The 15,713-nt window shown below is 41.5% G+C and overlaps 1 protein-coding gene across 1 annotated transcript in view; it reads left to right on the forward strand.

Moving 5' to 3' along the window:
• Positions 1-14,898: 14,898 nt before the first annotated feature.
• The window catches only part of PRR16 (proline rich 16), a 143,589-nt gene continuing 142,774 nt past the window's right edge, over positions 14,899-15,713 (forward strand). Inside the window, exon 1 of the mRNA XM_083577134.1 lies at positions 14,899-15,002. The gene's annotated coding sequence lies outside the window, so the exon portion shown is untranslated. The remainder of the gene's footprint in view (positions 15,003-15,713) is intronic.

Raw genomic sequence — 15,713 nt, forward strand, 5'->3', positions numbered from 1 at the left:
GAGAGAGAGAGAGAGAATGTCTTCTCCTGCTGCCACCAGTAGATGGGAGAATGGAAAAGTAGGCATTGAGCTGGGTGGGTGGTTGAGAGAGAAGGAAACTCATGGGTCCATGAGTCTCTACTCATTGGGTGGGCAAGGTAGGCAAGCGAGTATGTGGTGGTGGGGAGGGAGCATGAACTGCCTCTGGCTCACTCCACAAGTTGCCCAGTTTTTCTGGGGTTTCGGCGCATTCTCAGAACATAAAAATGTGGTCAAAAGCCACAGCACTTGGGGAATTTCATCCATCACTACCTAATACCAGCTTTAGTCAGGACTTCAAAAAGATCCTCATATGTTATGATCTCAAAGCAAGGGCAAACCTTTACTTAACACATTCTTCTTTGGGTAAACTTCCATAGCAATGACTTTTTATTTTACTCTCATTTCACTTCCTTATTTGTGGGAAGTTTTTTATTTATTTAACCCGAAAGCAGAAATAGGGAATGGACTATAATTTCTCTCATCCTTTCCCATTGACCAAGCTGGCTGAGCATTTGGAATCCACCCCCTAGATTATAGCATCCTGGAATTATATATGAAAATACCATAATCCTAATGGATCTCTATTCCCATAGATACTCTAAATATCTTGGTCCTCTTCAAGGTCAGAGAGTATGGTCAATCTTCAAAGAAGTCTTCTCTTCTCTTCTCTTTTCTTTTCTTTCTTTTTACAAACAAATGCCTGGTGAGTCTTTTTTGAGTTTGCAGAAATCCCTCGCTTGACTAGGCATGCCTTTGCTTCATCTCTTTAATAACAAAGAGTGATGGTGATGGTTAGGAAGCACAACATCACAATCATTCTGATAGCTGAGGGCCCAAGAAGAATATGTGAAGATGGGTATCATATCACCTCTTAAATGTCTTTTGTGGATTAATATGTTCATCTCCTTCAACCTTCCCTCATATTCTCCAGTCCTCCACATCTTCTTTTCCGTCTTCTGGACTCTTTCCAGATGGTCAGCATCCTTATTGATACTGCAGTGTCCAAACCTGGACACAGAACTGCCAAATATACAGGGTAAGTACGATTTCTCCTCATCAGGAATTAGTGTTGCCTGCAAATAAAAACATTCTATTGTAGCTTTAATGGGTGGTTAAAACAACGATCTGAAATGGGATGGCTATAGATCCGTTCTTAGATCTATCTTTCCTTAGCTTGTCAGAATGGGAAAATAATGGCAGCCAATGCATTATTTTGAGGGCATCTGTAGCATCTGCTTCTGCTCCCTGTCAAAGAAAAGACGCAGGATAAATGGATGACACATAAAATTGTTAAGGCAATTTATATTCAGTGTGAAACAGTGCCTTACTTTCTTCTTTTGTTCATGAAGAGACCTTTTATAGTTAATTCAATCAACTTTTTAAAATGTGGCTCCATTCTCCCTGATTCAGCAGTGTTCTGAATGTTCTGAGCTCTAAGATTCTATTGACACAACTATTCATTTGCAAGGACTTCCCTAATCATTTCATGGATGGCCCATCTCCACACATGCAAATAGCCTGGTTCCTGGAAAGCATCCCAGAGTAATAATGTGAATAATGTGTTTCAATTATAATAATGGTCACTGATGTATACTGACTTTCTTATTGATTTCTGACATCTGTATTGATCCCTTTACACAGTTATGGAGTATGGCTCAACTTCAAGATTTATATTGTATTCTTGGTGGGTTCTAGCAGGCTAAAGAAGTGCAACACTGGCATTCTTTATTTTATTCCATTAAAAGATGGATTTTGGGAGCGGGGGTGGGTATTTTAAAGTTCCAGCGTTGGATCTGCTTCATGCATGGAAATGAATGAAAAAGGCTATTTTCTCAGAGCCAATATAAGAGAGTCTCTAGATCTGGAAGAATGACTTTTGGGGTATATATTTTTTATAAGAAAATGAGGAACAGGACTCTTGAGAGATGAGTGGGAAGGATATACCAGATGCACGGAGTCTGCCTGTCCCATAACTTGCCCAGACATCATTTAAATGTCTTCGATCACACAGACATTGCTTTCAGTCATAACTAGACATGTGACTCATTATTGTGTAACTGTTCATTCACTGTCCGTTGGAACTTCTGTTGATCCCGTTCCGTAGACATTCATTTTTATAACTTCTTGGCCGTTCCATACCTGTTTACTGAGGCTTCTGGGAATGCCGTAAAGTAATTGGTTTCATATTCTGTAGCTGGTGTATCATTTTGCAGCGGATACAAATCCTTCTCCTGTAATATGTTCTTTGCTTATGGTGCTTAACTAATCTTCTTCAAGTACCAAATTGTCCTCAGGTGTATTCTCTGTATCCACACTAGATGTGTGTCTGTGATCTTCAGGCTGAAGCACTTTGTTCTTCTTACACCCAAAGGAGAACCTACCCCAAAAAATTAATGGTTAATTTACTCACACAAGTAATTAACTGCTTTGGTAATAAATAAATGTCCTTCCATTTCCCTTCCTGCTTCCCCTGCCCTGTGAAACTCATAGATGCTTCTGCAGTCTTAGCCATGTCTACTCTGAAGTGAGTCCTACTGAGTTCACTGGGACTTACTCCCAGGTAGGTGGGCTTAGAATCACAGCCTTATAAAAATGAAGGGAGACTTGATATAAGAAAAACCTAGATACATGGAACAGCAGGCATTGATTCAACGCTGAAATGAACAATCACCTCAAGGGGCTCCTGATGTCTGGAGATATTTGTTGCCAGCACCAGCAGGGACATAAACCTAGGCAGAGACTTGGAGGACTGTTTGACTTGTTAATGTAACGTGCAATCTTATGAGTTTAATGGGACTTCCTCCTAAATATATTGCAGCAGGTTTGGTCAGGCTATACATTCCTCATGGGGGAACTCCAAGAAGGGAAAATTGTGCTGTGTTAGGGTTGTTGTTAGGGACGCAGGTGGCACTGTGGGTTAAACCACAGAGCCTAGGCTTGCCGATCAGAAGGTCGGCGGTTTGAATCCCCGCGACGGGGTGAGCTCCCATTGCTCGGTCCCTGCTCCTGCCAACCTAGCAGTTCGAAAGCACGTCAAAGTGCAAGTAGATAAATAGGTACCACTCCGGCGGGAAGGTAAACGGCATTTCTGTGTGCTGCTCTGGTTTGCCAGAAGTGGCTTAGTCATGCTGGCCACATGACCCGGAAGTGCCACAACCCCAGAGTCGGCCACGACTGAACCTAATGGTCAGGGGTATAATAAACCATTGTGTTGCTCATTTCTTGATTAACTGGTAGTCTAGGAGGAAAAGTACTGTTATAGAACAAACTTGCCCCTTTTTCCGTTATGGGGTATCCAAGAGCGCGTATGGAGTCCTTAAGTAGGTTCCCTATTGGTAGGAGAAAATAACAGAGGCCAACCAGAGAATACTGAGAAGCAAAGCAGCTGGTAAGCCTGATCTTTATTAAACTGTTGCAACAGGGTACTCACTCACCACACGCAGGAGAGAGGAGGAACCTAGAACAATGGTGCGCAAGCCCTTATATAGACTTTTGAAATTGCCCACCCTGTAGCTCAAGACCACCCCCAAAACATCATACATACATCACAGAAGGAGGCGGGTCTACAGCAGAAATACATCACAGGAGGCGGTCTACAGCAGAAATCCTGTTTGCCAGGATACTTGATAATGGTCACTGATTGCTTTGCCTGGGCAGCCTGGCCATTCTTTTGTGATGGTAAATGCTTTAGTTCCTGAATCCAAGTCACAGGCTCACCCTACTCATACATAAATACACCCTTAAGACAGGATTTGTAAGGAAAGAGACAGTGGGAAGGCTTTCCCCATTTTCCTCCCTACTGCAGAGGAATACTTGAGGTCACCGGGAGAGTAAAAATGGTTTCAGGATTGTTCTCCTGTACTATTTCAGACACATGGTTTAAAGACTTATGTATGTGTTTGCCTTGTGAAATTATGAACATTTATTTTATTTATTTGAGAGCTTAAATTCTTATAACAGTACTGAGTACCTGTAATCACCTAGCCCCCCCCTATTCCTGATAATTACTTTGGCAGGCAACATGTATAACTGCCGATCAGAAGGTCAGCGATTCGAATCCCCGTGACGGGGTGAGCTCCCATTGCTCGGTTTCTGCTTCTGCCAACCTAGCAATTCGAAAGCACGTCAAAGTGCAACTAGATAAATAGGTACCACTCTGGCGGGAAGGTAAACGGCGTTTCCGTGTGCTGCTCTGGTTCGCCAGAAGCGGCTTAGTCATGCTGGCCACATGACCCGGAAGCTGTACGCTGGCTCCCTCGGCCAATAAAGTGAGATGAGCGCCGCAACCCCAGAGTCGGTCACAACTGGACCTAATGGTCAGGGGTCCCTTTACTTTTACCTTTATGTATACCTGAGATATGGTCTGAAGCTCAACATCAAAAAAACGAAGATCATGGCCACTGGGCCCATCACCTCCTGGCAAATAGAAGGGGAAGAAATGGAGGCAGTAAGAGATTTTACTTTTTTGGGCTCCATGATCACTGCAGATGGTGACAGCAGTCACGAAATTAAAAGACGCCTGCTTCTTGGGAGAAAAGCAATGACAAACCTAGACAGCATCTTAAAAAGTAGAGACATCACCTTGCCAACAAAGGTCCGTATAGTTAAAGCTATGGTTTTCCCAGTAGTGATGTATGGAAGTGAGAGCTGGACCATAAAGAAGGCTGATCGCCGAAGAATTGATGCTTTTGAATTATGGTGCTGGAGGAGACTCTTGAAAGTCCCATGGACTGCAAGAAGATCAAACCTCTCCATTCTTAAGGAAATCAGCCCTGAGTGCTCACTGGAAGGACAGATCGTGAAGCTGAGGCTCCAATCCTTTGGCCACCTCATGAGAAGAGAAGACTCCCTGGAAAAGACCCTGATGTTGGGGAAGATTGAGGGCACAAGGAGAAGGGGACGACAGAGGATGAGATGGTTGGATGGTGTTCTTGAAGCTACCAGCATGAGTTTGATCAAACTGCGGGAGGCAGTGGAGGACAGAAGTGCCTGGCGTGCTCTGGTCCATGGGGTCACGAAGAGTCGGACATGACTAAACAACAACAAATACCTGAGATTGCAAACCTGTCTCTGCTGTTTGTTTCTCTCCTCTTTCAGCATATTCAGTGCAATAGACTGCCACTTCCTTGCCTTCAGTCTGGAGAATGGAAAGTTTAGAAAGGAAATTTTAATGATCATTGGCAGACTACCTTAGCATTTGCTTAAGTTGTTCCTGCTTGCAGCAGAAAAGGGTTATCACACCCGCTCTAATCCTGCTATCTCTAACCATGTTTATTTCACAGGGTACTGTATTGTACTGTGTATAGGACTAGGTTTCCCCCCTAAAAAATAATGTCCAAAATTTGGGGGCATCTTATACACCGATAGATCTTCCCCCATTTTCTTAAATTAGAGTCCCCCCCAAATAGGGGGTGTCTTATACATGGAGGCATCTTATAGATGGAAAAATACGGTATTTCAGGGGCCATGACCAAATTTCAAGCAGTTGCCTGGTGGGGTGTGGAGGGAGGCGGAAAGGTTTCTGTCTCCCTCCAGCTGTATTCTCTCTGCACTCTACACAGGCACAGGAACTCTGCCAATAGTGAATGCTGATTGACAGGAGACCTCTGCCATACAATGCATGGCACATCACACAAACACATTTGAATGAGAATTCAGTGTTGAGTTGTAGTGTCCAAGGACAAACAGCTTAAATAAATAAAGATCTGTGCAAAGCTCCACAAACCCCATCTCTGCCCTTTCTATCTGTCCCAAACAGTCCTAGAAATGCAGCCTGGAAGTTAAAAGAGCAGGAATGTAGGAAGAAACAAGCAAAGAAAGAAAGAAACTCAAAAGCGTGGGTACACACACACACACACACACACACACACACACTATGTCCTGGAGCTACAGTGATAAAATAAGAGATATACAAGGCAGAAGACAGATAAGAAACACAATGAAGACAGAATAGATTGGCTAATGGTTCCATCAACACCCCACTGAGAAGTTCAAAGGAAAGGTATAGACATTTCAGCAGTACTTCAGTTCAGATGTAAGGAAGAAGGAAGAAAAAAGCCACAAAAGCAAAACAAGCTGACCTACGTAAAGCAGGCAGTTTTTGTGAAAACAGTAATAGAATTTTAGGGGTTTCTTTGTTTTTGTTTTAAGCAAACCAAGGTTCATCAAAATCCCATGATCACTTCAGTAAACAGTGACAGGGATGAACTGTGAAAGGTTTTGGTACCTAGTTTAAAAATATAAAAATTTCAGCATCATGACTAATCATCACCATTCTGCATCAATATACACATCTTGTCAGCTGTACTGTTTTATTGGCAACACTTTTAAAATGTCTTCCTCCGCCGCTGCCCCACCTTTTACAGGATGTATGCTTCTGGTCTGGGGTGCCAACTTGAATAAGATATTGTGGGGGCCCAGGTAAGTGTCGCCCTGCATAATTGATCACATGATGCAGTGTGCACACACTATTTGAATGGGAATGCCCATCAACATTGTGGGGGCCCTGCACCCTCAAATATTTTATGTTCCTATGCTTCTGGTGGTTGGTTGGTTGGTTGTTGGCGTCTGTCTGCCTTCAGGAGTAACCCCCCCCCCAAGGAAAAATTCATACCCACTGCCTTGCAGGACATCTTTGGGGGAAGAAAAGGCTTAGGAGTAAGCTATACACAAATATGGAGTGGAGTCCCAAAGACTATTGGATGGTGTCTTGTATGCCTCCTTCTAGCAACTCCTGTAGCCAAGCTGGTGTGCTTCAGTACTGCACAGCTTAAGCAGGAGAGTGGTCATTCAGCAATGTGATATTACTTTTAAAAAGATTCTTATTTATCGTGCAGCTGCTTGGGACCATACTGTTGCAGCTGGAATGGACAGCAGTGTGGCTTCCCTCTCTCCAACTCTAGCATGGTTAAGTTTCTTGCTTTATTGTAATGCTGTCCTGTTTTCTCCTTGTGATAGGAATGCACATTGCTGAAAGAAAGAAAAAACATTCGGGGCACAGATGGCTTGATTGTCTGGGAAACCCCCATCACCTTGCTTGCTAACTGTTGAGTTGTCTGTTTCAACAGCATTCTTGATACATTTACTTTAGACACTTTGGTGGCAATTCACTTCCAATAAACTCAATAGGAAATCCCCCTGTCGAATATTTCTGGATTGCACCCATTACATTTACCATTTCATCTCATGCTGAGATTGTTCAATGTCAGCTTAAGTAGTTGTTTGAATTATATGAGGTTCATTTTGTTTGGAATACGAGGACACCTGTCCATAATTCAACCTGATTTTACCCTTGCTTTTCATTCCCAATAATAGAGCACCATTATATGTGAATTGCTCTTTTTTATTATCAGATTCTAGTCTCTCGCAGGGTGTACCTGTTAGTTACACAGGCAAAAAGCACAACAACCCCAGTTTCAATTCATGTTTGAATGCAGACTAGGTTTCTGTGTTTTGAAAGGTCTTGTTCACCAATCTAAGTTTACCTGTTATTCTAAGCACAATTGGTTGAAAGTAATATACACCAGGGATGCGGGTGGCACTGTGGTCTAAACCACAGAGCCTAGGGCTTGCCGATCAGAAGGTCGGCAGTTTGAATCCCCGCAACGGGGTGAGCTCCCATTGTTCGGTCCCTGCTCCTGCCAACCTAGCAGTTTGAAAGCATGTCAAAGTGCAAGTAGATAAATAGGGACCGCTCAGGCAGGAAGGTAAACGGCATTTCCGTGCACTGCTCTGGTTCGCCAGAAGCGGCTTAGTCATGCTGGTCACATGACCCGGAAGCTGTACGCCAACTCCCTCAGGCAGTAAAGCGAGATGAGTGCCGCAACCCCAGAGTCGGTCATGACTGGACCTAATGGTCAGGGGTCCCTTTACCTTTACCTTTAATATACACCAGTAGGATTGACTTCCAAATAACTGATTGCTCCCCTAGAAGGTTGACAAACCACATAGACCCTAACCATTTGTTATGCTGCCTGGGACTGATGGGACCTGGAGTCCAGCAGTGTCTCAAAGGTCAAAAGTTTCCCACCCTTGGTATAAGTAGATTGTCTATTCCTTCCATCTGTTTCATCCCACCATGACTAGGAAGCCAACAGGATCATCACTGGAAAATCCCCCAGAGCATTCAGGAACATATCCATTTCCATCAGCCTCCAAGGATGGCCCATCAAAATGGGTCCAGCACCCTTACAGCGGGAACTGCCATCACCAGCCCAAACATAGCCAGATAATGGTCTAACCATGACAAGCAAGTGCATTGCATGCTGACAGTGTGTCCTGCCTGGTATGCTAGCCCAATGACCATCTGAGAGAAACTCATGGTTGTCACAGAGGTTATGCAGTTTCGAGCTAGCCTGACAGCAGCCTCCATGTGGATATTGATGTCACCCAGGATTATTGTTTTACGGTCCTCAAACAATACCACAGAGACTACCTTGGCCAGGCTGATCAGACATGCTGCTGGGCAGCAGGGTGGTTGGTAGACCAACAGCATCCCCTATCTATCTCTGTCAGGGGCTGGGCAGAGGAGAAGGAGTGGTGGAGACCACCTCACCATCCTGACCCTTCTAGGGAGGAGGAAGAAGAAGACAGTATAGATTTACAACAGTGGTTTGTGGGAGGTCACAGCAGATGAGGGGGAACGTTAGGAAATCATGGGAGAGGAGGAGCAGGCAGAGTGGGAGCAGCAGTTGGCTGACATGTTGTCACTAGAAAGCATTCCAGACCCACCATCTCCAAGAACCTGGTGAGCCTTAAAAGTAGGAGAGCAAAGAGCTCAGAGACAGAGGGCACATGTCAGCACCCATAGAGGAGATGATGATGATGATGATGATGATGATGATGATGAAGTGGGAGAGAAGGGGGGTGGAAATCCACTCAGGACAATGCCATTATCTAAGAGGCTGGGTTCTATGGCATCTCTCTGTAAAGTTTGAAATAAAAAAGAACTGTAAGAAACTTTCCCCTGTTTTTATACTTTGCTGGGCAACCAGCCGAGAGCTGCTGGCAACACCCTGACAGTCTCTCTGGCCCAACACCACGTACACGCCCTCTAAGCCCATCCCACATATATCAGAGATTTACCACACATGCAGACCACACTTATGCATATGGAGGTACACAGAATGCATACCCCACACTCATTACCACCACAGCACTGGGCTGAGAGAAGAATTAGAAACCTCTCCTCTCAACCTAGTGCTAAGATGGAGATTTCAAGTGGAAGACTGAAGTATTCAAATGTTGGTGAATTATTGTAGAATACAAGAGATTGATGAAGTTTGATTACTGGAGTAATCACTTACTAGCATGCTGCTTAGCAGATAGATAAATCCCCTTAAATGTACTTTAAGCATGTCCCCATTTTATTCTTTATTAGTAGATGTCTTATTTTCTTGAAAGTGACTAATGTAACATGTCATGTTGCCCATTTATTACATGTCAACCACTACTAATCTCATAGCTTAAAGACAGCAGAAAATTGTTTTGAAATCACTGACAATGGAGAACAGTTTACAATTTCATGCTCAGACTAATTAAATCAAGAGAGAGTCAACACAATAGAATATTTTAGTGCATGTGCTCTTTTATGTTGCTATTAGCTCTTGTGTCTGTCTAAATGTGAACAAGGACCACATATGACTTACTATCAGTACTGATTGGTTTTCGTTCGGTGGGCAAGATGTTCTTGTTTGGTTTGGTTTTGAAAAAGCACTTCAATTTAGCCACTTTAGTTATTCATCCATTTTTCAAGCACTTATTTCCTTTTATATTGGGGTATCCAAAGTGGCAATACAAGTACACAAGAACATGACTGTGCAAAAATGTCAAATATTCTACTTCCAAAAACCCAGAACATCCAAAAGGTGTCAGAAATACAGATTGTGCATTCAATGAAGTGGACTATAACCTCAGAAAGCTTGTATTATAAAGTATGGTCACATTTAAAGCATTACAGCACCTTTTGTTACACATGTTTTAGCACGTGAGAGGGATATGTTTTTTAGAAGGTTGAGAAATGACTTATATTGGTATATAAACTGGGAAACTGTGCCCCTCCAGATGTTGTTGGTCTTTGACATTCATTAGCTTCAGCCATTCCTGAATACCGATGTATTTAAAAATGGCACTGCATTCGTTTGGGTGCTTATAACTGTGTCCTTGCAATTGGGAACCATACCCTTTTCACTTTATCAGTAACAGTGGGATGGAGTAAAAAGGTAAAGGGCATTTAATATCTCTTCCAGCTCCATGATTCTATGATTTCCCCCCCAGCTCTGATCTAAGTTTCATCTGATCTAAGTTGGGAAATATTTTTTCTCGCCTGACAAGCTTGATCAGAGAGATGCTCGTTTGTCAATCTGACCAGATTCCTCTTCTCAAAAGAAAAGAATTTGTTGAAAGGGAATGTTAATGAATAGCTCTATTGAGATGGTTATCCTTTGGGAACAAGCGTGAATCATGTTTATAGTTAACGGCCAAGGAAAATTCTGTTTCATCATCAGATCGGTTCTTTACTGTATGCCACTGGGAAAAAGAAAACAACCAAGACTAAACATTTGGTGCCATTTCATCAGGTATGAATAAATGAAAGATTTCTAATGGCTTGTCAAAAATAGCCAGTACCAATTCATTTTCATCCCTTCCAACATTTGTTAAAGGGCATAAAGGTGTTTCTTTCATTCCCCCCGAAGTCTGCAGCGATCCCAAAGAACTCCAGATTCTAATCATCATGATGGTGGAGGGAAAACACAAAGTACCATCTTTTTCTGCCTTAAGACTCCCCCTATTTTGGGGGACCCTGATTTAAGAAAATGGGGGAGATGTATTCGTGTAAACGACACCCCCAAATATTTGACATTATTTTTAAGGAAAAAAACCTAGTCTTATACACGGAAAAATACGGTATGTCTTACCTAACTGTAATCTGGCTGATACTTTGTCAACTGCAAGCGATACTTCAAATGGGATGTATAATGCCGACCTTCTTCCTTGTCCAATAGGCTCTCAGCATTGCAGGCTACTAACACTCTGCTATATAAAATAGTTACTAGAGTGTTCCACATTTGTATGCTAGTGGTTGTATTTAAAAGGTAGCAACTTTTGCTTAACAAGGTTGCAAGCTTATTGACTTTTCAAATTCCGAAAATGATACACTGGGCAATAGATATTGGTCATAATATCGACATGGAAGCATGGTAACCATTGTGGAATATGGATATAAAATTTACAGCATGTTATGGTCTAAGAGAAAATGATATGAAAATGATATATCAATGGTAAATACCAAGTAAATTGGCAAAAAGGTATAAATCTAAAAGAAATAAGTGTTGGAAATGTAAAGAGAAAGAAGGTTCTTTTTATCATATGTGGTGGTCTTGTAGGAAGGTTAAAGCTTACTGGGAAATGATATATGATGAATTGAAAATGATGTTTAAAATAACGTTTGTAAAAAACAACAACCCAGAAGCTTTTCTTTTGGAAATTATAGGGCCAGAACTACCTAAACTGTATAGAAATTTATTCATGTATATGACTACATGAGTGAGAATATTACTTGCCCCATAATGGAAAGAAGCAGAAGTCCCAGCAAAGGAAGAAAGGATACAAAAACATATGGAATATGCAGAAATGGCGAAACTTACTGGAAGAATAAGAAATCAAGATAACAAACTTTTTATAAAAGGATGGAAATGGTTTGTTGAATATTTACAGATAAATTGTAAACAGATAAGAACATTGGCAGGATTACTGTAATAACCTGCAGTTTTATAAGAGTATATATTTAAAGTAGATGAATAAATGAACAAATTAAGTTAATTTGGATATGCAGAAGATAGTAAAAATAAATTTAAGGAACCGCAGAAAGAGGGGGAAGGAAGTCAAGTTTTGAAATGTTAAAATGATTGTACTGTCATATTCAACTTTAATGTAAACTTCAAAGATGATTTGAAAATGATTGTAAAATTAGTGAAATGTGCAAACCTGAAAAGCATAAATTTAATTTAAAAATATATCTGAAAATGATAGTTTTAGTACCTTGTACCCTCTATGCTGAACAAAACATCTCCTTCTGAAAGAGAAGTGACCTATTTTTATTTTTTAAGCAGCAGTTCATCTGAAAAGCACCTGGGGTCTGCATTCTGATATTCAACGTGGAACAAAGGCTTTCTGAACTGCAGCAAGTGGCTCAGATCCTGTACATCCTGCATGCCCAAGTTATTACCACAATATTAGATTTCTCTGAGTTACACCTGTGTCACAGAAATGATATATGCAGTGCCTATAGAATATACAACAACTGTGTTCAAAATTATCACCCTGGTACGTTAATGGAAAGGAGCTCTGACTGATTTCAGTGATGCCAATTCTCATGAGAATTTGGACATCTTCATTGCTGAAACGTTCTATTTGTACATGATTCATCTGATAGCTACTGCTCTGTCTGCCCTTGGGCAGGGATAGGACCTGGCGCCAGACCAAGACGCAGAGCATCAGTTATGCCCTTGCATCAGAGTTTAGACCCTTATTCCCCTCTCAGTTGGCTGCTGGGCTTGCAAAGTGGTTCATAGGAGTGGTCCATTAGATAGCATCTATTATTAATTACTCACAGGTTCCGAAAGGCAGCAAAGCAACCAATTCATTCCTTATTTGTTTTTCTGAGTAGTAAAACATGACTAAGATTAGCAGATTTTCTTTCGTGTATCACATTATTGCTTGCATAAAAGAAAATTGCCTGGAATCAGGAACGATTTTAATAATATAATTTTTTGAACGGCATGTTTGAAACATGTAGAATTTAATCGAGCCAAACTTAGCATCATTAAGCCCATTGAGGTCAATGGAGGAGCTTGAAGCATTTAGTTTTAACAACTGACATTGAAATTTGCTTTCCTTTACCCAGGCAGAGGGCCTTCTCGGTTGTCGCACCTGCCCTGTGGAACACCCTCCCATCATATGTCAAGGAAATAAATATCTGACATTTGGAAGGTGTTTGAAGGCAGCCCCATATAGGGAAGTTTTTAATTTTTGATGTCATATTGTGTTTTAATTTGTTGGAAGCTGCCCAGAGTGGCTGGCGTAACCCAATCAGATGGATGGGATATAAATTGTTGTTGTTGTTATACCTGGACTGTGCCTACTTGTATCTTCTGTGCAAATTACAACTGCACTAATTGGTGATGTATTAGCTAGTCCCTAGCAATTGTATTTGCTTATTTGATTGCCTTAAGAATTTTCAGGTTTATTAACTTCTAATTTAAGTCTTCAGTAAATACATTGTCTTTTGATAATGAATCCTTAAAATACAACATATATGTTAGCAACAGTTCTGTTAACTATAAGTTGATTTCAACATTATGCCACTTTTAAAATAAATATGCTGTAATTTGTAACTCTTAGCTATACTGGAGAACTGTTACTGAGTGGAAGTGGAAATACTGAAAAATACTTCAAGGGGGATTTTGGTTGTAAGATGTGGAACAAAATGAAGAATCAACAAAACTGAAATATTGTAGTTTCACACCATCCCCATCGTGAGGGGGAAAAATACCGTATTTTTTGCTGTATAAGACTCACTTTTTCCCTCCTAAAAGTAAGGGAAAATGTGTGTGCGTCTTATGGAGCAAATGCTGGCTGCGCAGCTATCCCAGAAGCCAGAACAGCAAGAGGGATCACTGCTTTCACTGCGCAGCGATCCCTCTTGTTGTTCTGGCTTCTGAGATTCAGAATATTTTTTTCTTGTTTTTCTCCTCCAAAAACTAGGTGTGTCTTATGGTCTGGTGCGTCTTATAGAGCGAAAAATACGGTAATTACAAAGTCATTATCTAGTGATATTTCAAGTTGGCTGCTTTTCAGTTCAGTTTAGTATGGAAGTAACTTCATTAACTGTGAAGCAATAAGAAAAGTTTTTGTCGAGTGTAGACCTGGGGTCACTGATGGTGCAATAGCACCTTTGAGGACTTCCCTTAGGGCCTATGAAGGCTCTGGGTCCTTCCTCACTGAAGGAATCACAAGGTGGTGAGGTCTGATAATTCCTTGCTCCCATTGAAAGTTACCTAGGGCTAGAAGGGGAAACTGGAAGAGAAACATATCCCATTTCCCCTTTCAGCTCTATGTCCTTTTCCAGACTCAGGTTGGCACCTGAGGAGCTAAACAAAAACTGGAGAAACTGAGGGAGTAAAAGGGCAAGGTGAATGATCTGGAAGTCTTGTGGAGGGGGTGGGGAAAGTGACTAAGTGGGGTGACACAGTCAGGGGAGAAAGAGAGAATGGAGTGCGGGAGAGAGATTAAAGAATATGCCATGGGCAGATAAGGACACAAATCAGATCCAGTTAAACTTGAAATTGTATAGCCACCATCAAACCAAAGACCACGTCTCTCAGTATTGACTACCAGAGCACAAAACGAACAAGCAAAAACAAATGAACCATAGATCTGAGGCACAGTTCCATATGGATCCTCATATTTCTTTACTAAGGCTTCCCACAAAACCATCACCAGGTCACAGGTCAGTTCACTGTGTCCTGTGATCTGTTGGTGGTTTCGGTGACATCTTATGTAAAAATAAGTGAGGATTTGTGTATGCATACAGATGCCTTTGGGAAGAGCCAAGCTGTCCGATCATGTTACAGAAAATTGTGTTAGATATTTTATTCTGGCCTGATTTGGAACTTGGTCACTGTGTTCTAAATCTTGATCTAATTATAAAACGTCCATATCACTTAATTTTGAAAATGAGAAGACAAGACCTTGATTCTAGAAGCATGACTTCACAATTGCGCTGTCTATTCCAGAACCTCCACACATCTCCATTGGCTTCTTCTGCTTGTAGTTTTGTAGTGAACAGTCTCAGCATTCCATACCAAGGAAATATGTAAGGGTCAAATGCTGAAAAAACAAATTGGCAGTGAACAAACCACCAGTAGGCGAGAGGCATCTTGTTTTTGGGTGCTCTCCTGCAGTGAGAGCCACTACGAAAAGTGAGAAGTCTTCTGAATATATGACTGCAGTCAGATGGCACTTTATTCCATATTCCAGACCCTCCAAGTGTCCCTATTTTCCAGGGACAGTCCCAGATTTACAAAAACTGTCCTGGTTTCTAATCTGATCCTGGAATGTCCTGCTTTTCCTTACAACATCCCTATTTTCATCAGAGAAATGTTGGTTGGTATGGCATCATGCGATTCCTGAGGCAAGGAGATAAGTATACAATCTTTAGAAGACACTTGAAGGCAGCCCTGTATACGGAAGGATTTATTATCAATGTTTCATGCTTTATTACATTTTAATATATGTTAGAAGCCACCCAGAGTGGCTGGGGCTCCCCAATTAGATGGGCACAGTATTAATAATAACGTGAAGAAGAAGAAACAGGACATCTCTATTTTAATTAGAGAAATGTTGGAGGGTACGATATTCCTGATGTTTCTTTACCAATTAATTTCCACATTTTATGTCATCTTTCACACAATGTAAAAGGCGCTTCTAGTGTAACCTAGTGGAAGTCTAGTGCTAATTTCTGTTTTAACTGCTTCCAGAAAAATATCCATTTGCAACCCTGTAAACCTGGGAAATTGCGGGTGTTTTGTGGGATGAAATGGGGATGGTAAGGCCTGACCAGGGGAGGGGGAGGGTTGGAGTGGGGAGGGAGGGGGAAGGAAAAGAAAAAAAGAAAAGAAAAAGTAAACTGG

Source organism: Podarcis filfolensis (assembly GCF_964270895.1).
Source record: "Podarcis filfolensis genome assembly, chromosome: 11".
NCBI classification, from domain to species: Eukaryota; Metazoa; Chordata; class Lepidosauria; order Squamata; family Lacertidae; genus Podarcis; species Podarcis filfolensis.